General features: G+C 37.2%; 1 pseudogene; it reads left to right on the top strand.

Annotated features, from left to right (window-relative positions):
• LOC132374864 (centrosomal protein of 78 kDa-like) overlaps positions 1-26,924 on the top strand; it is a 58,843-nt pseudogene that overhangs the window by 20,162 nt on the left and 11,757 nt on the right.

Genomic DNA, 26,924 nt, shown 5'->3' with positions numbered 1-26,924 from the left:
CAGTCATAAAAAGGAATGGAGCAATTAAATATCAAACAATTACACGGCCAAAAACATTCTTTAAAGAAATGAAATACTAATACATTTTACAGTGTGGATGACTCTCGCAAACATCATGCTAAGTGAAAGATGCCAGCCACAAAGGTCACACATTGTATGATTCCATTTATCTGAAATATCCAGAATAAGTAAATCGATAGAGAAAGAAAGCAGACTGGTGGTCTTCAGGGCCTGGCAGAGAGAGCGAAGTAGTATCTTCTTAATGGGTACAGAGTTTCTGTTTGGGGTGATAAAAATGTCTGTGGGAAGAAAAAAGTTTTTAATTGGAAAATGATTGATTAAAAACAGAAGTCTGTGGAGTGCAGCAGCCATGGTTTGAGAAAGAAATGATGACCAGGGCTCAGAACACTCACTCAGGGACGAGGATGAGGGTCACCCCACCAAGTAAGCCATCCATTTTAGCAGAGATAATATCCAAGGATGAGGGGACTTGAGAATGGATAGCACAGGAGGGAGACAATGACTATCAGTTGTGGCCTTGAGGCCACCTACAGTAACAGAGGCTAGAGTTCGACCCATTGACACTCCTTTCACTGGTAGTTCATCTCACTCACCCTCTCCCCTAAAAACGATCCATGGAAACTATGAAAGAGTTGTTTCCAGAACTTATGCAAAGACGTTGATCCAAGTAAAGGCAACAAAAGCAAAAATAAACAAGTGGGGCTATATCCAACTAAAAAGCACAACAAAGGAAACCAACAACAAAATGAAAAGGCAACCTACCGAATGGGAGAAAATTTTTACATATCATATATCCTATAAGGGGTTAGTATTCAAATTATATGAAGAACTCATACCAAAAAAATAGAAAAAATATCCAACTAAGAAATGGGCAGAGAGTCTGAATAGACTTTTTTACCAAGAAGATACAGAGATGGCCAGCAGATAATTAAGAAGACACCTAAAATCACTAATCAGCAGAGAAATGCAAATCAAACCACAAAGAGATGTCACCTCATACCTGTTAGAATGGCTAATATCAAAAAGACAGGAACTAACAAGTGTTGGCAAGGGTGTGGAGAACAGGGAAGCCTTGTGCACTGTTGGTAGGAATGTAAATTGTTGCAGCCACTATGGAAAACAGTATGGAGGTCCTCAAAAACTTAAAAATAAAACTATCATACGATCCGGCAATTCCACTACTTGGTATTTGTATGAAGGAAACAGAAACACTAATTCAAAATGAAATCTGTACCCCCATATTCGTTGCAGCATTATTTACAATAGCCAAGACTTGGAAACCCTTGTGTTCATCGATGGATAAATGGATAAATGACATTAGGCATATATATATATTCCAAATTATTTATATATATATATATATATATAAAATTCAGCCATGAGAAAGAAACAAATCCTGCCATTTGTGACATGAATGGACCGTGAGGGCGTTATGCTAGGTAAAATATGTCAGACAGAGAAAGAAAAATCCTGTATGATCTCACTTTATATGGAATTTTAAAAAAGCTCATAGATACATAGACTGGTGGTTACCAGAGGCAGGGGGTGGAGGGTGGGTGAAATGGGTAAAGGTGGTCAATATGTACAAACTAGCAGTTATAAAATAAGTCCTGGGGATGTGGCTATAGTTAATAATATCGTATTGCATATTTAAAAGTTGCTAAGAAAGATCTTAAAAGTCCTCATCACAAGAAAAAAAGATTTCTACCATGTATGGTAATGGATGTTAACTAGACATACTGTGGTGATCATTTTTTAAATTGAAGTATAGTGGATTTACAGTATTATACTGTAATAGCAATATATTAGAACACAGTGATTCAATATTTTTATAGATTGTACTCCATTTAAAGTTATTATAAAACATTGGTTATCCTTATAGCTTATTTATTTTATGCATAGTAGTTTGTGCCTCTTAATCCCCTCCCTTACCCCTATCTTGCCCCTCCCCCCTTTCCTCTACCCACTGGTAACCACTGCTTTGACGTCTATATCTGTGAGTTCATTTCCTTTCTGTTACATTTATTCTTTATTTTTTAGGTTCCACATAGGAGTGATAACATACCGTATTTGTCTTTCTGTGTTTGACTTATTTCAGTAAGCATAATAGTGTTGCAGCAAAAATAGAAATGAAGTTTTTCCTCTCCTGAAAATAAGGAAAGTAAAGGGGACAGTGAACAGGCTAGAGAAGACACATAAACTGGCCTGAAAGGGTTAATCGATCCTAGTTTTATTTAAACTGTTACTAATCTGTAGTGTCTGTAACTAGGTTTATCTTTCACAAAGCTAAATTACATTCTGTTCCTATCACTCCCTAGCTGTCTATGTAAGTGACATCCTGCATCTGGTGCTTAAGCTCCCTGCCCTCTCTTGTAGCCAATCACCCTGTGTAGCTGTTTGCATTTCAGGAAGCAGATGGCAGGCAGATAACGCCGAGGCAAATGAACCCAGTTACCGGTCCGCCGTACCCAATTACCGGACTGCCTGACGCCAGCGATGCCGGTTTTGAAATAATGCAAGAAGAAGAAGAATGCAGGACTTTTACCACTTTGCTCCTTATTGTGACTCCCTGGACTGCGGTGGCCGCCCGAGGGGCGGGGACGCCAGCTGGGATCTCCAGGCGTGTGTGGGCATCGTGTCTGCAGCCAGCGTCCCCGAGGCCACGCTCGGCCCATAATCACTCAGTGAAGCTGCGCCACGACAGCGCGGCCGACTTTTTCTGGCACTGTGAGGACCTGTGCGCATTGCAGGATTCTGTGCCTCTGCCCGCCTTGCGCGCCTCCCTGCGGGAGGGCCTGCTGGACTTCAACGCCGACCACCTCCGCGGGGTGGACTGGGCGCCGCCCCTGAGCACCCTCTGTCCCCGATCTGTATCCAGAGCTTCTTCCAGCCACGACTTGGCGAGACAGGTTTGTAGTTCCCGCTTCCAGGGGTTCTCGTGTGGGCGCTGCGAAGCGGGGTTTTAGATGGTGCAAGGTGGAGGTGGGCACTAGAACCGGTGCCCAGTGCCCGGGTGTGCGTGCACTAGACGGGGCGTGCGGCCTAGGACTCCTGCCAGCTCGGTGACCCCGGCCGAGTGCTTTAAGTCTTCTAGGTCTCAGTGTTCTCATCTGTAGCATGGGCTGAACAGGACTCACTCTCTGTGGTGGTTACAAGGTCGCATTCTGTTAATGCTTGTAGACTCTACAATGTAGAACACTTAGCGCAGTTTGGAGCATCGTTAATTGTTTGACAGATGTTACCTGGTCTGTTGAACGACTTTGCCTGGTATACGCCAAAGCGTTTAGGAAATGGATATATCCCAGCTTCATTTCCTTTCCATTAAAACAGGGCTCAGGAAAAAAAAAAATCTTTTTTTCAATAGTCGTATCATATAGTGGAAAGAGCACTGGTGTGAAGGCAGCTTAGGGTTTGAATTCCAGGGCTTATGCTCTCTGTGGCCTGGGCAGGTTACTTTTGAACTACAATCCCCACACTTGTAAAATGACATGAAAAACCACTCTTTCTGTGGGTTCTTAGAATTAATTAAGCAGGTTATGTGTGTATAGTATCCTGGCACTTGAATGAGTTGTCAGAACCAAGGGCTGCTGGAGACGATGCTTCTGCCCTAGGTAATCTCCCCTTCTACTGGGCGGCAGGTAAACACAAGCACAGTAGTCAGTGCTCTGGAAGAAGTGAGATCTGGTGCTACAGAGCACAGAATCTTTTTTTTTAATTTAATTTTTATTTTATATTGGAGTATAGTTGATTTACAATATTGTGTTAGTTTCAGGTGTACACAAAGTGATTCAAAGTGATTCCGTTATACATATATCCATTCTTTTTCAGATTCTTTTCCCATACAGGTTGTTACAGGATATGGAGTAGAGTTCCTTGTGCTATGCAGTAGGTCCTTGTTGATTATCTATTTTATATAGAGTCGTGTGTATATGTTAATCCCAAACTCCTAATGTATCCCTCCCCCCACCTTTCCCCTTTGCAGAGCACAGAATCTTAGAAGGGAAAGTTCAGGGTAGGCTTCTTGGAGGAGGTGCCATCCTTTCTAAGGATATGTAGAAGCTCCTGGGGTGGCAGGAGGGAGCAGTGTGTGTCAAAGTTTGAGAAATATAAGAAAATATGGCAATACTAAGGTACAGGACTGGAACTCCGGGTTTGGGAAAGAAATGAGAGTTGATACTGGAAACCTAGTGGGGTCCAACAGAAAGGGGCCTTGTTTATCCTGTCAGAAGTTTAGATGTTTATCCTGAAGGCTGTGGGAAACCCTAAAGAACAGTGAGATGGACTTCTGGTTTAGAGACTCACTCGGACCTCCATGTGGAAAGCACTTGATTGGGTACAGGGTGAATTGTAATCTAAGGGTCCCACTTAAGTTATAAAATGTTGGACTGGATTTTGCAGATCCGAGAGAGAATGGGTGGGGCCTGGTGACCAGTTAGAAAAGGGAGGGCAGCAAGTGTGGGTGACAGTTTACAGCTGCATCTTTTTGTGAGATACAGAGCACAGTACGAAGGGATTGGCGGGGGGGAGAGGATCTTACTTCATCTTCAGTGCTTTAGAGGGGCCTGGTAGACAGGTCTGGGCCCAAGGTACAGATCTGGGCTTTTTGGGAGGACAGATGTTTGAAGGCATGGGAGAGACTTAGGTTACCCACAAGAAGATCCAAAGAATCATAGGTCTGAGGGCTTTTTAAATGGGTATATTGAGGATGTTTATAAGCTGAAAGAAAGTAGCCAGCAGAGAAAGGGTGTGAAGATCTAGGAGAGGAAATGATTGTTATTTGTTTTCAAAAAGCTGAATACTTATCGTGTGGCTGGCCCTTTTCTAGGATCTGGGGTTCTCGCCATGAGTTATCTCTTCTGCAAGGACAGTTCAACTCATCCCCGGATGAAGAGAAGTCAGATTATTCTTTGCATCCCATTCAGGTGTAAGAACTGTTCTGTACCTCTGAAGGGACTTTACTTAACCAGGGTAATAAGTTAGAAATCAAAAGAAATTAGAGCTGGAAGGGACCTTAAAGGCCACTGTACTTAATTTTGCCTAATATTTAACCTTGATTGTAAGAAAAATTTATTGCAGAGCCCATTCTCTTCAGAGTTCCTTCACTGAACTTTCTTTATGTCTTTCATCCAGTGGATCTAGCTTGTAGATTTTGGCCTCCTCCTTAATTTGCTTCTTCATCCACATTACATTTTGCCTGGACTATGGCAGAAGCTCCTGGGTGGTTTCGTGGCCCCTGGACTCAGTTCCTCTAAGTTCATCTGCCTACTCAGGTTGAGTGATCTTCTATCATGAAAAGATACGCCTAAAATAATGCTGCTAATGACTTGCCCACACAGAGTTAGTGCATACTAGCCCCCCAGCGTGTGCTCTGCACAGAGACGTGTAGTCTGAACTGTGCTCTGCCAAGCCTCCTGGGGCTCTTTGGCCCTGAGGAAGGAGAGCTTTTTGTGATCACTCCCTTTATCTAATTGGTCCTTCAGCAGCGGGGCACCTTTTTCTAATCAGCGGAGGCACCCTTACTCAGCCAGTGGTAGCCCCAGGGCTCATCACCTGTGGGATACAAGCCATGCTGTCTCCCAGGCTTGATTCGATCAACATCTCTATTTTCTGTCCCTTCTCACACTTGGACCCCTGGCGTTTAGTTATCCCCACCTGCAGTATTTACAGTGCGCAGCAGGTGTCAGGCTTGAGTGTCTTTGCACCTCCTCCTCCAACTCTGCATAGCCTCATCTTTCTGGATTGTGCTTCAGGGTTATCATGAAGCCGTCACTTAGATATAACTTTTTGCCTCCATAGGAACCTCTGTGCATAAAGGTTATGGTTCTTTATCTCATGTGATTGAAAATTTGAGTTTATACATGTCCCTCCTTAATGAGGCTTTAAGGGCAGTGGTCGTTTCTAATCCTTAGCACACAGCAGATGCTGTTTTTTCTTTTTAGATGCTTTTTAACGGTGATAAAATGTATGGTTTAAATCACTCATTTTACAATAATTTTGCTTTAGGTTCTGACAGAAATAAAGTCTCCAGAAGTTGTGTTCCTGCAATAAGAAATAAAGATGTGACCTTCCAGTTGTGTAAAGCTCTTAAATGCTGTGTAAGTGTGTCAGGTGTGCTAAGGAACCTGGAGCTAAATGGGCTAGTTGTGAGAGAGACTAAACTACGTTAACAAAGGTAAGCCTTCATTGTCTCCTGCCAACATTTGATAGTTGCGTTTGTGTCAAACTAAACGGTTAAAATTTTAAACTCTTCCTCCGCATTAAAGGGATTGAATAAATCGGCCACTTTGGGGCACCTGTGTCTTGCGAATTGTCCAATTGGAGATGGAGGTTTAGAAAGTGAGTTTCAGTCTTGTTTAAGCCTCTTCCCATCAGACTGGTCTCGTGATTTCCTACACACCATGTTACTTGGTGTCTACCTTTTCTTGGTGGTGTTCATGCCTGGATTGTCTCCTGTACCTGCTCAAACCTTGGTCCATTCTCATTTGTACCATGGAAGTTTGTCATGCTGGATACTGTCAGAATTAATTTTACTTAAGTTTGTGTTAAGCTGCAAAGCGCACATTTTGTATATTTTCTGTTTTTTGTGTTTGTTTATATTTTTATGGTTTCTCTTCAAGAAATATTATGAGAAGGGAAATAGCAAGATGTAAAGAGCAAAAAAGTCATCATTCTCTTTAAATTGTTAGAACATCTATCTGCAATCATAATTATAATGCACTGTGGTATGTGTTAAAATAGGAAATATATGTAATGTCCCGTAGGAGCAGCAAAGTCAGTGGTGTTAGTGGGGGTGTGTCATGGAAGTAATCACAAAGCAGGTGACTGTTGGTTGGGGTCCTGGAACATTAGTGTGTGTTCCCTGTGTCCAGTAGTGGCCTGGAGGGGTCAGGAAGCCTGCCTTTCAATTTGAGGGAAGAGAGGGTTTGAGGTCCTCTCTCTCATATTGCTCTAATATACTGCATAGCACTTCATAACATACTGGGTTTATAGTTGACATTTAAATCACTGATTGATCATCAAGGTTGGGATGTATCATTGGAAATGAAAATAGGAAGAGTCTTATGCTTTTTAGGTTTTTCCTTTTTTTCCTATGTCTCAAAAGGTACCTAGTACTTTACTGAGTGGTTGGGAATAAAGTTTCCAGTATTCAGTGTATTCACTTTTAGTATCTAAAAAGAATTAAACTGTTTCTGTAAAGTGGAATAACACTTTGTTACTGACAAGTTTTAGAATGCATCTGTTCATCAATTACCTGTTTGGGAAGATTGTAGTTAATGATTTTAAGAACGTGGCTATAAACTTCCAATTGACCTAAGAAAAGCAAATAAGTTAAGACTGACAAATGTATAGGCTCTTCATCTTATTGTGTGTGTGGTTTTTTTTTTTTTCCTTTCAGTTATTTGTCAAGGTATAAGGAACTCTATCACTCTTAAGACAGTAGACTTCACGGGCTATAATCTGAAATGGCAGGGAGCAGATCACAAGGTCAAGATCTTAAAGGTGATTTTATGTTTAAACTTCCATGAAAACATATGTGATTGAAGCACATTAACATATTGATACAAATGGCAGTTAATTTTTCTCTTTTAATACATGTGAGTGCAGCTTTCATTTTGTTGAAAGAATATGACCAGTTTTCAGTTTGGGATTCTACCATTTAGTAAAGATAGTCCACTTAATTTTAGAAATAAGAGATTTAATATATAATACATAATAATACTTTTATGTATTTTTAGTTACTGAAAACTTTGATTGTGATACTGTGAAGAAAGTATGCCATTATAGTCTTCAAGACTTAAATGAATCAAGTGTTTATTAGCTGCTGTAGTTTATAAAGTCATAAAAATCACTACATCAGCAATTTGTAAATACAGTTTTTAAAATAATGCCTTAACAACTTTACAGTGGTTATAATGACTGTATTTAGGCCTAAAGTTATTTAATAATTTGACATGAAGCCTTTTTAATAGTTTGATGGTGCAGATCAGGGATAGGTAAACTATGGCTGGTGGGCCAGATCCAGCCCGTCGCCTGGTTTTGTAAAGAAAGTGTTTTTGGAACATAGTCGCACCCATTGTTTACATGGTAGTTGTGGGTACTTCCACCCTACACCAGTGGGGCAGAGTAGTTACACCAGAAACTGTAAAGCCCAGAAAGCTGGAAATGTTTAGATTTAGATTTGAAAAATTGAAAAATTCTTTGAGCCTATACAGGCAAGTCCATTAACCCCTGGGGTAGAAAACAGTCAAGAACTTAGGTGCCAAAGCCAAATGGCCTAGGTTCAAATTCCCTTTCTCCCTTTTCATAGCATTTGACCATGGGCAAATCACTTAAGGTCTATGCCTCATTATGAGGTTTAAATGAACTCATTTGTGTAAATAGTGCCTGGCACATACTAAGCACTGTGTAAGTGATTGGTGTTATTTCTGCTTGGAGCTTTTATAAGTTATTGTTAATAGAAATATGACACTAATGATTTTCCTTTTAGAGTATCAAAGGCACTTTGAGTCTTTTATTTTTTCAAGAATGTAATAAGACTTTTTCCATTTAAAGTCAGTGTTCCCTGTTACCCAAATTTATTTTATGAATATAAAGAATTGAATGTCTTTAAGACAAGACTTGTGGTTAAATGTCAAACCATTATTTTCCCAAGGCACATCAAACTGGCTCTGCATAGTCCAGGCCTCTAAAGTTTGTGTGCATACCCTAGGTAGCATGTGAGATCCATTTTGTAAATATAGTTTTTAAAATAACGCTTGGGACTTCCCTGGCGGTCCAGCAGTTAAGACTCTGCGCTCCCAATGAAGGGGGCCTGGGTTCGATCCCTGCTCAAGGAACTAGATCCCACGTGCCTGCCGTAACTAAGAGCCCACATGCCACAACTAAAAGATCCGGCTGCAACTAAATATGCTGCAACTAAAGACCCGGCACAGCCAAACAAACAAACAAATAAATAATTTTTTTTTAAAAATAAATAAAATAATGCCTTAGGAGTTAGGAAAAGAAAATATTAGAACCTATTTAGCTTTGTATCATTTAAAAAATATCTGTGTAGTTTATAATGTACATACATTATATGTATAGAACTTCATGTATATAATTTGCTAAAAGCTAAGATGCATATTAAAAAGTTTTCTTAGGGGTTGCCCAGTCAGGTGTTTGGAGACCACTGGAGGACAGAATGATGAAATTTAGAGCCTCAGCAATGATAGAATTTAGAACCAGTTCCCTGACTTAGAAGATAAGGAAAATAATTCATAGACTGTAATTGAGTTGTCCAACTTTACATAACTGTTCAGAAGCAGGTCATCCAGTGGCTGGAATCTAATCACTGACCGACTAGAATCTGGGTCACTGGACTCATAAACCAGAACTGACTGTTTAATTTCTCAGGTTGATTCTCCTGGCATATATGCTTGTTATGTGTGTGTGTAAATCTCTGACATAATAAGCCATACTCAGTAGGCACACCCTGTTTCCTTATTCAAGCATCGTAATTTCATCCCATTAAATCTTTGAAGTATCAGACTACCAGAAGGCATGAAGAAACCTGGGCTGAGAGTCTTCATTCCAGGAGACCTGATCTTGACTGTATGGCTGGTTTGAGGCGCATCACTCTGAACTGCAGCACGCTCATTGGTGACCTGGGTGCAAGTGCTTTGGCAGAATCTCTTAGTGAGGATTTATGGCTTAGAGGTAAATTCTAAAATTGAAAATATTGAATTTTTAATATGATATATGCTTAGCTTTTGGCATGATACTATTGTGATAGGATTTTTTTAAAGCCTCATTTTACTGATAGCTTTTATTTTGCTTTTAAACTTTCTCTAAGAGTTGCATATATTCTTTACAGAAAATACAGAGTAACAAGAGAACAATTACCTATAATCGTAATACCCAGACATAATCACTGTTCATTTTGGTGCATACACTTTCAGTCTTTTATTTTTCTATAAATATATTTGTACACTTAGGGATTACAAAAATAGAATTGTAGTATACTTGCTATTTCATATTCCTGCTTTTTTCACTTAATGTTGTATCATGTAGTATTCCATCATATTGATGTCCCATAGTTTAATCAATTCTTCGCAATTAGATTTAGACAGTTTGCTTTTCCCTGTCAGAAACAATGTGAATACGTTTTATATACGTCTCTGTGTCCATTGGGATTACTTCTGTAGAATAAGGTCCTAGAAGTGGAATGACTAAGTGTGACATATTTTTAAGACTTTTTTTTTTTAATACTGCAAGTTCTTATTAGTCATCAATTTTATACACATCAGTGTATACATGTCAATCCCAATCACCCAATTCAGCACAGCACCATCCCCACCCCACCACGGTTATCCCCCCTTGGTGTCCATACGTTTGTTCTCTACATCTGTGTCTCAACTTCTGCCCTGCAAACTGGTTCATCTGTACCATTTTTCTAGGTTCCACATACATGTGTTAATATACAATATTTGTTTTTCTCTTTCTGACTTACTTCACTCTGTATGACAGTCTGTAGATCCATCCACGTCTCAACAAATGACTCGATTTCGTTCCATTGTATGGCTGAGTAATATTCCATTGAATATATGTACCACAACTTCTTTATCCATTCGTCTCTTGATGGGCATTTAGGTTGCTTCCATGCCCTGGCTATTGTAAATAGCACTGCAATGAACACTGTGGTGCATGTGTCTTTTTGAATTATGGTTTTCTCTGGGTATATGCGCAGTAGTGGGATTGCTGGATCATATGGTAATTCTATATTTAGTTTTTTAAGGAACCTCCATACTGTTCTCCATAGTGGCTGTATCAATTTACATCCCCACCAACAGTGCAAGAGGGTTCCCTTTCCTCCACACCCTCTCCAGCATTTGTTGTTTGTAGATTTTCTGATGATGCCCATTCTAACTGGTGTGAGGTGATACCTCATTGTAGTTTTGATTTGCATTTCTCTAATAATTAGTGATGTTGAGCCGCTTTTCATGTGCTTCTTGGCCATCTGTATGTCTTCTTTGGAGAAATGTCTATTTAGGTCTTCTGCCCATTTTTGGATTGGGTTGTTTGTTTCTTTAATATTGAGCTGCATAAGCTGTTTATCTATTTTGGAGATAAATCCTTTGTCCGTTGATTCATTTGCGAATATTTTCTCCCATTCTGAGGGTCGTCTTTTCGTCTTGTTTATGGTTTCCTTTGCTGTGCAAAAGCTTTGAAGTTTCATTAGGTCCCGTTTGTTTATTTTTGTTTTTACTTCCATTACTCTAGGAGGTGGATCAAAAAAGATCTTGCTGTGATTTATGTCAAAGAGTGTTCTTCCTATGTTTTGCTCTAAGAGTTTTATAGTGTCCGGTCTTACATTTAGGTCTCGAATCCATTTTGAGTTTATTTTTGTGTATGGTGTTAGGGAGTGTTCTAATTTCATTCTTTTACATATAGCTGTCCAGTTTTCCCAACACCACTTATTGAAGAGACTGTCTTTTCTCCATTGTCTATCTTTGCCTCCTTTGTCATAGATTAGTTGACCATAGGTGTGTGGGTTTATCTCTGGGCTTTCTATCTTGTTTCATTGATCTATGTTTCTGTTTTTGTGCCAGTACCATATTGTCTTGATTACTGTAGCTTTGTAGTATAGTCTGAAGTCAGGGAGTCTGATTCCTCCAGCTCTGTTTTTTTCCCTCAAGACTGCTTTGGCTATTCGGGGTCTTTTGTGTCTCCATACAAATCTTAAGATTATTTGTTTTAGTTCTGTAAAAAATGCCATTGGTCATTTGATAGGGATTGCATTGAATCTGTAGATTGCTTTGGGTAGTATAGTCATTTTCACGATCTTGATTCTTCCAATCCAAGAACATGGTGTATCTCTCCATCTGTTGGTATCATCTTTAATTTGTTTCATCAGTGTCTTATAGTTTTCTGCATACAGGTCTTTTGTCTCCTTAGGTAGGTTTATTCCTAGGTATTTTATTCTTTTGGTTGTAGTGGTAAATGGGAGTGTTTCCATAATTGCTCTTTCAGATTTTTCATCATTAGTGTATAGGAATGCAAGAGATTTCTGTGCATTAATTTTGTATCCTGCAACTTTACCAAATTCATTGATTAGCTCTAGTAGTTTTCTGGTGGCATCTTTAGGATTCTCTATGTATAGTATCATGTCATCTGCAAACAGTGACAGTTTTACTTCTTCTTTTCCAATTTGTATTCCTTTTATTTCTTTTTCTTCTCTGATTGCCGTGGCTAGGACTTCCAAAACTATGTTGAATAATAGTGGTGAGAATGGACATCCTTGTCTCGTTCCTGATCTTAGAGGAAATGCTTTCAGTTTTTCACCATTGAGAATGATGTTTGCTGTGGGTTTGTCGTATATGGCCTTTATTATGTTGAGGTAGGTTCCCTCTATACCCACTTTCTGGAGAGTTTTTATCATAAATGGGTGTTGAATTTTGTCAAAAGCTTTTTCTGAATCTATTGAGATGATCATATGGTTTTTATTCTTCAATTTGTTAATATGGTGTATCCCATTGATTGATTTGTGTATATTGAAGAATCCTTGCATCCCTGGCATAAATCCCACTTGATCATGGTGTATGATCCTTTTAATGTGTTGTTGGATTCTGTTTGCTAGTATTTTGTTGAGGATTTTTGCATCTATATTCATCAGTGATATTGGTCTGTAATTTTCTTTTTTTGTAGTATCTTTGTCTGGTTTTGGTATCAGGGTGATGGTGGCTTCATAGAATGAGTTTGGGAGTGTTCCTTCCTCTGCAATTTTTTGGAAGAGTTTGAGAAGGATGGGTGTTAGCCCTTCTCTAAATGTTTGATAGAATTCACCTGTGAAGTCATCTGGTCCTGCACTTTTGTTTGTTGGAAGATTTTTAATCACAGTTTCAATTTCATTACTTGTGATTGGTCTGTTCATATTTTCTATTTCTTCCTGGTTCAGTCTTGGAAGGTTATACCTTTCTAAGAATTTGTCCATTTCTTCCAGGTTGTTCATTTTATTGGCATAAAGTTGCTTGTAGTAGTCTCTTAGGATGCTCTGTATTTCTGCAGTGTCTGTTGTAAGTTCTCCTTTTTCATTTCTAATTTTATTGATTTGAGTCCTCTCCCTCTTTTTCTTGATGAGTCTGGCTAATGGTTTATCAATTTTGTTTATCTTCTCAAAGAACCAGCTTTTAGTTTTATTGATCTTTGCTATTGTTTTCTTTGTTTCTATTTCACTTATTTCTGCTCTGATCTTTATGATTTCTTTCCTCCTGCTAACTTTGGGTTTTGTTTGTTCTTCTTTCTCTAGTTCCTTTAGGTGTAAGGTTAGATTGTTTACTTGAGACTTTTCTTGTTTCTTGAGGTAGGCTTGTATAGTTATAAACTTCCCTCTTAGAACTGCTTTTGCTGCATCCCACAGGTTTTGGATCATCGTGTTTTCATTGTCATTTGTCTCTAGGTATTTTTTGATTTCCTCTTTGATTTCTTCAGTGATCTCTTGGTTATTTAGTAACGTATTGTTTAGCCTCCATGTGTTTGTGTTTTTTACGTTTTTTTTCCCCTGTAATTGATTTCTAATCTCATAGTGCTGTGGTCAGAAAAGATGCTTGATATGATTTCAATTTTCTTAACTTTACTGAGGCTTGATTTGTGACCCAAGATGTGATCTATCCTGGAGAGTGTTCCGTGCGCACTTAAGAAGAAAGTTTAATCTGCAGTTTTTGGATGGAATCTCCTATAAATATCAGTTAAATCTATCTGGTCTATTGTGTCATTTAGAGCTTCTGTTTCCTTATTTATTTTCATTTTGGATGATCTGTCCATTCGTGTAAGTGAGGTGTTAAAGTCCCCCACTATTATTGTGTTACTGTCGATTTCCTCTGTTATAGCTGTTAGCAGTTGCCTTATGTATTGAGGTGCTCCTATGTTGGGTGCATATATATTTATAATTGTTATATCTTCTTCTTGGATTGATCCCTTGATCATTATGTAGTGTCCTTCCTTGTCTCTTGTAACATTCTTTATTTTAAAGTCTATTTTATGTGATATGGGTATAGCTACTCCAGCTTTCTTTTGATTTCCATTTGCATGGACTATCTTTTTCCATCCCCTCACTTTCAGTCTCTATGTGTCCCTAGGTCTGAAGTGGGTCTCTTGTAAACAGCATATTTTTGTGTCTTGTTTTTGTATCCATTCAGCAAGCCTGTGTCTTTTGGTTGGAGCATTTAATCCATTCACGTTTAAGGTAATTATCGATATGTATGTTCCTATGACCATTTTCTTAATTGTTTTGGGTTTGTTTTTGTAGATCCTTTTCTTCTCTTGTGTTTCTCACTTAGAGAAGTTCCTTTAGCATTTGTTGTAGAGCTGGTTTGGTGGTGCTGAATTCTCTTAGCTTTTGCTTGTCTGTAAAGCTTTTGATTTCTGCATCGAATCTGAATGAGATCCTTGCTGGGTAGAGTAATCTTGGTTGTAGGTTCTTCCCTTTCATCACTTTAAGTATATCATGCCACTGCCTTCTGGCTTGTAGAGTTTCTGCTGAGAAATCAGCTGTTAACCTTAAGGGAGTTCTCTTGTATGTTTTTTGTCGTTTTTCCCTCACTGCTTTCAGTAATTTTTCTTTGTCTTTAATTTTTGCCAATTTGATTACTATGTGTCTCACCGTGTTAATCCTTGGGTTTATCCTGTATGGGACTTGCTGCGCTTCCTGGACTTGGGTGGCTATTTCCTTTCCCATGCTAGGGAAGTTTTCGACTATAATCTCTTCAAATATTTTCTCTGGTCCTTTCTCTCTCTCTTCTCCTTCTGGGACCCCTAATGCGAATGTTGTTGCATTTAATGTTGTCCCAGAGGTCTCTTAGGCTGTCTTCATTTCTTTTCATTCTTTTTTCTTTAGTCTGTTCTGCAGCAGTGAATTCCACCATTCTGTCTTCCAGGTCAGTTATCCGTTCTTCTGCCTCAGTTATTCTGCTATTGATTCCTTCTAGTATTGTTTTCATTTCAGTTATTGTGTTGTTCAGCTCTGTTTGTTTGTTCTTTAATTCTTCTAGGTCTTTGTTAAACATTTCTTGCATCTTCTCGATCTTTGCCTCTATTGTTTTTCTGAGGTCCTGGATCATCTTCACTATCATTATTCTGAATTCTTTTTCTGGAAAGTTGCCTATCTCCATTTCATTGTGTTGTTTTTCTGGGGTTTTAGCTTGTTCCTTCATCTGGTACCTAGCCCTCTGCCTTTTCATCTTTTCTATCTTTCTGTGAATGTGGTTTTTGTTCCACAGGCTGCAGGATTGTAGTTCTTCTTGCTTCTGCCTTTTTAAGACTTTTGATACACATTGCCAAATTACCATCCAGAAATGCTATGCCAATTTGTAGTCCACCCCAACAGTGGATGTGAAGCCTGCCTCACACAAACACTGGCTTGTAGCACTTTAAAAAAAGTGTAAAACTACAAAAGTGAGTACCTCTCCCTTTTTCATGCAAGTGGGATTACTCCAAATGTCATAACTTTTTTCAGTTAATTTAGTGTGAGCACCTTAGCAAGTCAGTAAATTTGCATCTACTGCATGATTTTTTGTGACTGTTCAGTGTTCCATTATATGAATATGCCACAGTACACATAGCTTATCCATTCTTGTATATAAGCTATGTCCAGTTTTTCAGTTCCAAATAGTACTCTGATATGTATCCTTGCCTATATCTCTGACTATTTCTTTTGGTTAAATACTTAGAAAGAGAGTTGTTGGATCAAAAGGGTGTACACATTTTAAAGGCTTGGCTTAATCTGATAGGAGAATAACCACATTTTGTTTTATTTTGTATTCGTTTGATTTACTGGTGGGTTTACTGGCTGTTTGTATTAATTTGGCTACTTGGTTAATTATACCCTGTGTCCATTCTTCTGTAGTGAGAGTTTGTAACGGTTGTATCCTATCCTGTCAGATCCATATTTCTGACTTTCGATTTCTGTGTATCGTGGGGTGTTGAAAGTCTCCAGTTATTTTAATGTGATGGTCCACACAACACTTTAAAAAATGACTCATGATAGTTGCCTTTCATGTAATATGTTTTAATACCTGTGCTTTTGTGATGATCCCTTTTGTTTAAATGAGTAGGTTGTTCCGCCTCAGAACTACTAGAATTCATGATCATTTGTTCTAGTTTTTGTCTGACCTTTTACTGAGAGAGTTCTTGACCATCATACTTTCATGATAGGTTTTTAGTATGTATTGTGTATTCACACATTGTTAGAATTTGTTATTATTTGTATCCCCTTAGACTTGTCTTTTTTGTACTAAACTAACAGTTATTACATTTCTTCTCTTTCGTTTTCCCCTTTTAACTAGTTTCAAGTGTGATTTGAAGCTCATGATCATGATCAAAAGAATGCAGTGCATTTCTGAGCTCCACCAGTTTTTGCTTGTGAGGTTTACATGCCACTGCCGCCCTTCCTAATTATGAACTGAGATTCATTTTGTGATGTTTTTTGCTCATAGGTTATATACAGTTATTTTTCAGTTCTATAATTGTAAAATATGTTGGATGATTTAATGGTACTAAAGGCAGGGTTATCACTGCACATCCAAAAAGAGGTTTTAGATTGGATTATGCATTGTGTGTGTGCATATACGTTTCTGTTTTTTTCCATACCCAAAATTACAAACCTGCCATGGCTGGTCTTGTGCAGGGCTCTTCCACACGTGAGAAAATGAGTGTTGTCTATATGTGAAATCTGTATAGACTTCGCAAGTGACCTTTTGTCTTTCATCGAAAGCACTTGACCTGCAGCAGTGTGGCCTCAGCAGTGAAGGAGTAAAGGCTTTACTAAAGGCCCTTGAAACCAACAGAACTCTGGTCATTCTGGATATAAGAAAAAATCCACTTGTTGGTATGTGGTCACTTTTTTTTTTTTTTAATTGATGAACACATAGCAAAACAAAAAGAGTTTGTCCACGTATTGACAGTTTTTAAAACTTAATGTGTTTAACTTTCCTCATCATATACAGTTGTCCCTTGAACAACGTGGGGGTCAGGGGTGCCAACCCCTACGCAGTTGAAAATCTGGATATAAGTTTATAGTCAGTGGTTCTGCATCTGTGGATTCAACCAACCTTGGATCGTGTAGGACGATAGTACATAGTTATTGAAAAATATCCGTGTGTCAATGGACCCGCGAGGTTCAAACCCATGTTGTTCAAGCGTCAACTGTACTTTTCTAATGTTGCACTTCCCTTATGTTTTTAGCAGATAATGTACTAATTAAAGGGAGTTATACCTTTAAATTGTTCTTATCTCTACTCTGAATAGAGGTGAGCCTAGATACTAAGCCTGCTTCCACCAAGAGCATTATTTCCTTCTCGTGCAACCTGTGACTTCTTGCAAGGAGTACTTTATTCATTTGTCAGTTTCACAAGTAATTTTTTTAATACCTTCTGTGTGCCAGATACAGCTCAGGCACTAGGGATAAAGCAGTGACCCAGACAGGCAAAAGTCTTGCCCTCATGGAGCTTACATTCTAGTGAAGGAGTTCAGATAGAAATGAGTAAACAGATAAGTAATATAATTTTAGATAGTAGGAAGTGCAAAGATATCTTAATGTAAGGAGAGTGGGGGGGGAGCAGGTAGGACTCCATTGGATAGGTTTGTTAGGGGACAGCTTCACTGGAGAAGTGGCAGTTGAACAGAGACCTGAATGAAGAGAGGAGCAAGCCATGGAAGATCTGGGGTAAGCACATTTCAGGACAAGGAGGCAATGCGTATGCAGGCATGTAAGCGGGTGGAGTATTTAAGGAAAAGCAAGGAGGCCAACGTGGCCAGAGTACTGAGTGAAGAAGAGTGTGGTATGACATGAGTTCAAGGAGCTAGCCAGGGGTCTGATCTTGTAAAGTCTTGAAGGCCAGAGTAAAGATGTGGATTATTCTAAATGAGTAGAGGGTTTTGAACTGGAAAAAGGCATGATCCAAATAGTATCTGAATAAGATGACCTGTTATAGAGAATAGACTCGGGGTGGGGGGGAGGGTTAAAGAAGAGAAACAGGGAGACCAGTTAGTAGACTGTCACAGTGGCCCAAATAAGAGATGTTTATGGCTTAGCTTAGGTTGGAAGTTTGGAGCAAGTGAAAAGTGGTTGAATTCAGGTTGTGTTTTGAGAGTGTAGCTAACAAGAATTGTGGATAGATTAGATGTGAGGTATGAAGGAAATAGTAACAAGGAGACAAGTCATTGATGATTATGTGTGCAACTGGGTGGTATCACTTAGAAGAAGGGGGCTGATGGGAGGAGCAGCTTTTGAGGGAATATCAGGACTTTGGTTTGATATCTTAGATGCCCTTTAGGCATCTAAGTGTCTGGACAGTGCTCAGACTGTACTTTCTATCCAGAGGTATCCAAAGCCACTTTAGATGCAAAATGTTTAAAGTTGACCTTTGCTGCTGCCAAAATAGTAGCCACTGGGGGCAGTCTGCAAGATGGCATCGTAGGTTTCTGAGGAAGAAATTAGAATACACAAAGGGGGAAATAAGTGTATAATTACATAATGAAGATTTCATGTTTAATTTTATGGGAAAAGCAATAATTAGTTGGCTTTTGGTTTTAAACGGAAATAGCCACTCATTGGGAAATAATTACTCTAATTTCAATTTATTTTACTTTAGATCATTCTGTGATGAAAGCAGTTATCAAAAAAGGTCTCCAGAATGGAAGGAGTGCCAAGTCAGAGGTATATAACGTGTTTTAGTTCTCTCAGAAGAATTTCTCTTTAATGGCTTGTTGTTTTTCTTTCTTTCTTAAAAGAAAATTATCAAGGTAATTTCTGCCATCTTAAAACTAAGTTTTTAGTCAAATCAAATGGCTTTTCTGTTTTTGAAAATATTGTGTGATGCTTTAATTTAGGTTCCCAGAAATGCAGATTGAAAACCTTTTATTAACTTAAAGTATCTTAATTTCCAATTAAGATCAAACCCTCATAAGTTACCTGTAACTGAAATGGCATATTTATCATTTCTGTCTCAGTACTAGTGGATAACTTCTCCATCGTGAAGGAACCATCCAAAGCTGCTAGACAGAAAAAGAAAACTATAATTTTGGGAAGTGGTTGAAAAGGAAAAGTTACTATTAGAATTGGTAACTCTTGTTTTTAATGCTACTAGAACTTATACCCCTTATGTTTTCCGGTGTGCTAAAATTAAAACAGCCAATATTAACCGCATGCATATTAGGAGGCCTAGAATTATTTTGATACTTATGAGAATTTATAGAATATAGATATAATAAATGAATTTAAAGAGATGTTAATATTAACCATATTAACCAACATTATTGTTTGAATTTCATAAAAAGTTCGTTATTTTGAAAATATTTCCTGGTTGATGATTACTTCTAATACTTTGCAATTGAAACTTGGGGTGCACTTTGATGATAATTTTAGTAGTGGTGCTTTTGAGGGATGATTTTTTTTTTTTATATGAAGAATTACCTTTTGTGCTGTATGAAACAAAATTTCTTCCCAGTTCCAAACTTCCCATTGTTCCCTGCTTCTTTCTTAGGAATTCTTACCTAAATTTTTGAATCAGATAATATCTTGTTTCTCTCAATGATAAAAAAAACTTGAAATATGTATTACCCTTATAAAAGACTTCTACAGACAAGTTTATTGACCTAGATGGTACATTTTGGAAAAACATTTTCTAAATGTTTACTGTAATGTATATTTAAATTTCCAAATGATAGTTAACCCAGAATTTTACAACTAAGCCTAGAATTTTGTTACCAAATGTAATAAAAAGCTTTTAAAACCCTCTAACAATCAATGGTATAAGTTTCACATTCTCCTGAATATATAAATTTGGTATACTTCACTTCTCCTGATAACGTTTGTATTGTTTCTAAGAGACCTTAACTTTTAATTTTCTGGAATATATTATCGTTAAGTCACAAATAGTCCTTTTTTTTTTTTTTTTTGGTGATAAGAATGAATAGCAGGAGCAGCATTTGTTAAACCAAATCTAATATGAAACTGACTCTTTCTTGTGAGTAAATTTGAATTTTGAAATAGTAAAACAAGAAGGTTTAATATAAAGCAAAATAAATTTTTTATGTTTATGATCTGCCAATTTCCCAGAAAAAGTTTTGTGGTGACTTTAGTTATATACCAGATATATTAAAATTACCAATGGACAGCACATATTTTACTCAGGTGCCATCTGAAAGTTTTAAAAGTTTGTTGACATAATATCACTGAACTGTCCACTTTAAAATGTTTGAAATGATAAATTTTCTGTTTTGTGTATTTTACCACAATTTTTTAAAAATGTGTTGTTTCAAGATTTTTAGGTTTTATAAAGGTATTGTATTAGCATAACAATGAAAAATTTAAAAGACCATCTCTAATCTCATTATCCTATCAAGCATTGTTTACATTTTTATTTTCTCTTCCTGTTGTCTATAAACATAATTCCATATAGCTTCAATATAATTTGCCATTCTTATCTTTTCATACTAAATTTAAATTTTATGATTCATTGTTATACTTTTTAACATTGGATTCAGAAGGTTTCATTGAGTTGGTCCAGTTTTTAAATTGGTGAAACATTGGAAATAACCTAAAATAAACTATTGTAAACATCTTCATAAATACAACTTTTCTTTTTCTTCTTAAAGATGTATGTTTTTGATTCTCCATTAATCAACTTGCTTGGACAATAGTGTATTAAATAGAAGTTGTTAAGAGTGTTTATGAAGTCAAAAAAAAGCTTATGATTTGTCTGCCAATTGTTATTTCAAGACAGTGATATTTTAATAATCAAATAGTACATACAAAGAAGTTAAGATTTGTGGTATTACACTAATTACATATTATCATTAAAAATTTATATGATATGTAAAGCATTCTTACAATAGCTAAGTTGCCTTTTGCTATAATATTAGAAATGGAAATATGTATAAATAAAACATGTATATGTAAAACATATTAGGAATTCTGTAATATTAGTACCTGGTGGTATATAATACGGCATCATGGAATGAGAATAAAACAATTAAAATTTTTTTTTTATTTAGTGTGATTAAACAAAGTGGAAATGTAAGTGAAGTATACAAGCTGATTGAGCTATTTTAAGAGTAATTTTATTTCTTGGGCTATTTTTTGTATTTGCCTCAGTTATTTGGAGACATAGAGGTAAGCCAAATCAATAGCTGGGTATATACTTAGATCCAGGTGAGTATAGGGGTAACATAATGGTGTGAATTGTGTCACATTTATATTGTAATTATGTATGCCTAAAAAAGATGGGAACTTTTATTAGAAATTTTTTTTATCTCCTAACACGAAAAGTGTAATTAAAAAAATTTTTAATACAAATGTATTTGCATTAGTTTCTGAAAGTAAAGGAAGGGTATACACATACAAACCACATGCATACAGACATTTTTTTGGGAGGGTAATTAAGTTAAAAAACAAAATAAAATAGCACAAAATGAACTGAGCTCCTATATATTTTTTAAGAGGCATGTTAAATCACACAGGATCATGTGGTGATTATCAACAAGCTACACTCTATGAAATAGTTATCCTATATTACCACATACACTCCATTTTACACTCCATCCTAATGCTGCTAAAATGTAGTAGAAAGCAGCAGCATAGCACAGGGAGATCAGCTCGGTGCTTTGCGATGACATAGAGGTGTGGGATAGGGAGGGTGGGAGGGAGGTTCAAGAGGGAGGGGATATGGGGACATGTGTATGCATATGGCTGATTCGCTTTGTTGTGCAACAGAACTAACGCAGAATTGTGAAGCAATTATACTCCAATAAAGATCTATTAAAATAAATAAATTAAATAACATGAAATATAGTAGATTTGAAGGATAAATATAACCATTTTAACCTATGATGTTTGTTTTCAGTAAATTCAAATTAAATATTTAAATGTGAATTTTAATATATGGCTTGTTCTAAATAAAATATTAACACATAGGTCTAGTTTTTGCAACCAAATATTTCATATAAAGATACTTACCTCTTTACTACTGAAATATAGGATAAGTCTCCACATTTCACTCTTTTATCCAGTGGGTTTCATTTGTTTTTTTGTGTGTTTTCTATATGAAATCAAAGGAGCAGTGAAGGTTGACAGGCTTATAGGAGAGTAACATTGACTCACCTACCACCCAGCAACTTGCAGTCTTATAACTTTTATTGTTTTTACATAGAAAAATTCATCTTAAATTGAAATTTTGGTCTAATTCTGAAGATTCTGTTTGGCAGAAGTCATGGGTATACCTGTGTTTCGCTATCCTTGAGATTCAGAAATGCCAAAGGTGTTCTAAGATTCAATAAACTTGAGTGTTTCTGTATGATACATAAAATGTATCATACTTTGGGATATTTAAAAAATTTATTTTTCCATTTCTGCACATCTCAATACTTTTAGTTAAAATAACTTGTTACTGTAGAGAACTTATATTTTTAAAAAATGCTGGCTTATGTAAAACCTTTTTACAAAACGATCCTTTTTTTAATGGCCTTGGCATCATTGTACAGTGCCTGTTTGATTCCTTTCAAACTGTACACGTTTGAGAGTTGCTCTGTAGACCTTTGGTGCATCTTGATTCCTTCTTTCGTGCTTTGTCAAACATAGGATTGGCCACAAAGAAACCTGTAAGTAATGGAAGGAAACACTCTGCTGGTAAAGAATGTTATGGTCCTGAACCTCTACCACCTGGTGTGTCTGGTTTCCTGCCGTGGCGTACTGCAGAACGTGCAAAAAGCAACAGGTAATATGTTTGCATTCCCTGTCTTTTTCAGTCGTTCAGATTTCTTTATTTTGGAACTTCTATTACGTGGGCGGTCTCTGGTGCTTTCTACAGAGGTAAAAAGATAACTCACACATGGCTTCTGCCTAATGAGCCCTCTAAGGAAGAAAAACAAAAAGTAATTGGGAGTTTCAAGTTGTTTCTCAAGTGTCACAACAGAGGTAACCCCGTGGGAGTCATGAGGAGACTAAAATTATCTCCAATTGTGCAGGTGAGAAAAGTTTCACTAAAGGCAGGTGTAGTTGAGCCAAGCCCTACAGCACAGAAGTAGGAATTTGGATATGTACGAATGGGAAAAAGATATTTTAGACATGGGAAGTAGTTTAATGCAGAATGGATGAGAAATCTGCATTAGACCTATTCTAAATCAACTGGCTTATTAACTCAGTAAATCAGATTTAGTGAGTCAAGCTAGCTTTAGCTGATTGCTTATCCAAGGGATAGCTGTTCATAGTAATTTTTGTCATAGAACAGTCAATAAAATTGTTGAATTATAGCTTTAGGCTTGCTAAGTGAAATAGATTGCTCTGGATGATTTTCAAGTGACTTACTTGGTAGTATTCATGAAATTGGAGGTTAACAATTGCTTAAGAAAACAAAGAGAATTGATTTTAAATAGTACTTGAAGGAGTTACTGTGTAAAGTATCTGTTCAGTAGCTCATGTTAAATGGATGTTTATAATCCCTGTTGGACAACCAACTAATTTTTTGCAAATGGTAATGTGAATTGCTGTTGCATAAACTATAGTGTTGAATCCCCAGTCTTTGCACTTGAGTTTAACAACTCTGTGGTTTCCTATCTTCTTGGTGAGACACTTAATCTCAGGTCCATCCTCGTCACACAGAGTGGTAAATTAGAGAACGATTAATATCACCATTTAAAGAAGTGAGACTGAAATCTCAACCATCCTGAACATAGGAACTGAAGGGGCCTCTCAGCAGTTCAGAGAGTTATCACCAAGCCAGTCGGCTGAATTCTGTTCAGTTTTCTCTGTAGCAGAGCCCTCCAGGTCCTTCTTTTGAGCTTATTTATTTTTATACACAATTCTGTATGGATACTGTACATAATACTAAATAGTTGTATTAACTGGATTTAACTGGTGATGTATTTACATCAAGATCTAACTTGGTTTTGTTGATATCCTTTTAGGGGCTTTCCATTCATCAAACTCGTGATGTATGTAATCAGGTGCAGGTATGTAGCTATCATATTTATGACATGTAGGGGTCGAATTGGGAAAGGTGGGTGGTCATTCTTTTTGCTTTTTAAACTGACAGAGCCTTACAAGAAGCATTTCCCTCTCTGAAGTAAATCCATGTAAAACTTGTCTGGTTGCTCTCCCAATGCAACTGTGTAGTTGTGTGGATTTCGCACACAACTGGCAGCCTTGTGGTTATGTCTGTAAACAAGGAAGCGTGTTCTTCAGTCCACAAATCAGCTGTTACCCAGTGACACAAACCTGACTGCCATTGCTGACCCCTCACATGGAGCTGTCATACTCAAGAATGTTCATATGTTTTCAAGAAATGTTGTTTGCAGGCTATATGTACAACTTCCTGATCTGAAAGCCAATATAAAGCAACATCTCCCAAACCTCTGCTCTCTCACCAAGGCCACACACATTCCCTCGCTTATGGCCTCATGGCAAGCTAATACTGTCAGTATCAGATTCTCCTTCCCAGTGGTCTTGGGAGACTGCATAGTTGCTCTGTGAAAGGCACCACTGCTGAGATCGAGAGAAGAGCACCTTGGGTGTCAGTCCTGCCCTTGCATGCCCAGAGGGAGGGGTGTGCGCCTCGTTCTCCTGTTGGGAATTTCCCATGCTGCAGTTTTGCTGCTTGTTGTGAAAATGATGTCCTAGTGACTTGTCTTCTGCGTAGTTATATAATCCCAGCACACTTCTGTATGATCTGTAGACTTTTACGGGGTTGTGGCCAGGTCAGTTTTTAAATGTTTGGAAATGTCCTATGGAACAACATTGCAGTGGCAGTGACGCTTGATAGGAGAATTGTATTACTGTTACCCTAGTTTTGGCTTAAGGGTGATGAGAAGATGAAATTTTTGATGGGTCAGTTTTAGTTGTGTATGTGTATGTGATTTATTTTTTAAAATTCAAACGTCTGTTATTCACAGCTTAGATATGTTGACTTTCTGATTATTCATCAGTCCCTTTACTGATGTATTTTCCCCCGAAAAACTACATTTTCTTCCAGACTGTTTTCGTCTGATGGTAAAGAATACATTTTTCATTTGCAGTATAAAGTTGATCTGAGAAAAAATGTTTACCTTGGCTCTTCACTTGGCTTCTGTGAAAGAAACTTAATAACATGGGCAGTTCCCATTACTAATCCTAACCATGTACAACAGAGGTCTGTACAGTAACATAGCAAAAATAAGTTACTGTACTTTTACTTAGTCATTGCCTGTTTTAGACTAAGGAGCAGTGAGAGACATTTATAAATAATGATACCTCAGATCACTTTTGTTAAATATCCTCTAATATGTGGATATTTGATATCTGGCTTGTGTTATCTTTTATACAATCTTGTCTTCTTTCTTTGCACTTCAGTTTAACAACTTGTGGTTTCCTATCTTCTTCTTGTGACACTCAGGTCCATCAGAATTTCCTGTGACTGTGACAGTAGAGAGTCCTTCCTCCTCAGAAATCAAAGAGGTCGAAGATTCCTCAGAAAGTGTTCAGGAAGAGCCAGAGAAAATCAGTTTGAAACAAGAAGCATTGCAGATACGAAGTTATCAGTTTAAAGCTATAGAGAAGATTATTTTTCAAATGGAAGCCTGGTTGCAACACTGCACAGCTTGAGTGAGGGTTCTGTTTTCTCCTCCCATCTGCGTTGTATCCCCTTGAATGGTTCCTTAAGCTTAGACCAAGGTGAATGGTGGACATTTGAACTCTAAGGAATAAAAATCAAAACATGTCGTTAGTAATATAGTTTCCTTTCCTTAGAACCTTAGGATATTCAATTTAGGGAGAACCTTAGTGATCATAAGATAAAGAAATTGAGTTCTGAATGAATATAGTCAGCTGATTCAGTGCTCTTGTTTTACAAATGAGAAAATTGACAGTTCTAGTTGAACTCTCTTTTTATAAGAGGAAAATATGGCCTCATTTTAAATAAAAGTAAGGTTGAAAAAAGTTTTGATGTTAATATTCTCCTTTCCTAAAATAAAAAACATCAAGAAGCTACATTATATTCCCTAATAAACCTGACATCTAATGTGATTCCATACTTTTGTTTGTATGGACAGAAAAGAAAAATTGATTTTCATAAGAAACTTTTGCACCTCAAAAATAATATATTTGTTTTATTTCAACTTTAATGCAGAGCTGAACATTTCTAGTAAATAAGGGAATACCATTTGGGGGGACCTTGTCTTTGTGCTACAAAGTCCATGTTTAATTTTTAAAAATTATTTAATATGATTCTCTTTTCATATGAAACATGAAACTTGACAGTTTTCAGAACTAATTATCCCATTACTGTAGGACTATGGTAATTACTCTTTGATTTTCAAAAGAGAAAGTTAGATTTTTATGTTTTTAATTAAAATTAATGATAATATAGAGAAATTTTAAGAAAACTTAGAAAATTATGAAATGTTACAGTAGGAGAAATCTATAGTTCATGTAGAGTTACCCCCTTTCGTTTTATAAATGAGCACCTACAATTTGTAGCACATAAGTGGTTTCTTAGTAAATTGCAGAGTACAACAAGACCCTAGAGCATCTAAGCCGCATTCCTTGTTATTTTAGATGTGTTGTATTCATTTCCTTCATGAGTAGAACAGGAGATTGTATTTCTAAAAGCAGTGATAGACTGGGGAAGACCAAGAACTTTAAACACTGGGACCACAGAATAGCAGATTCAGAATGCACTGAGAACCCTTGCAGCTCTTCTCCCTTTTGACAAGACACTACAAGGATGGTATCAAAGTGTTTAAGTACATAAGCCAACAACAGTCAAGAGATTTCAACATAGTTTTGAAAGACAGAAGACAAGTGGAAGAGTGTGAAACTGAAGCAGTAGAACAGAGGAAAAGCATCACCTAGAATATGCACAGGGACCACCTGCAACTGAGGAGGATTCTGACCCCAC

This window comes from Balaenoptera ricei, chromosome 1 (genome assembly GCF_028023285.1).
Source record: "Balaenoptera ricei isolate mBalRic1 chromosome 1, mBalRic1.hap2, whole genome shotgun sequence".
Lineage (NCBI taxonomy): Eukaryota > Metazoa > Chordata > Mammalia > Artiodactyla > Balaenopteridae > Balaenoptera > Balaenoptera ricei.
This window is presented reverse-complemented; position numbering and strand designations above follow the sequence as displayed.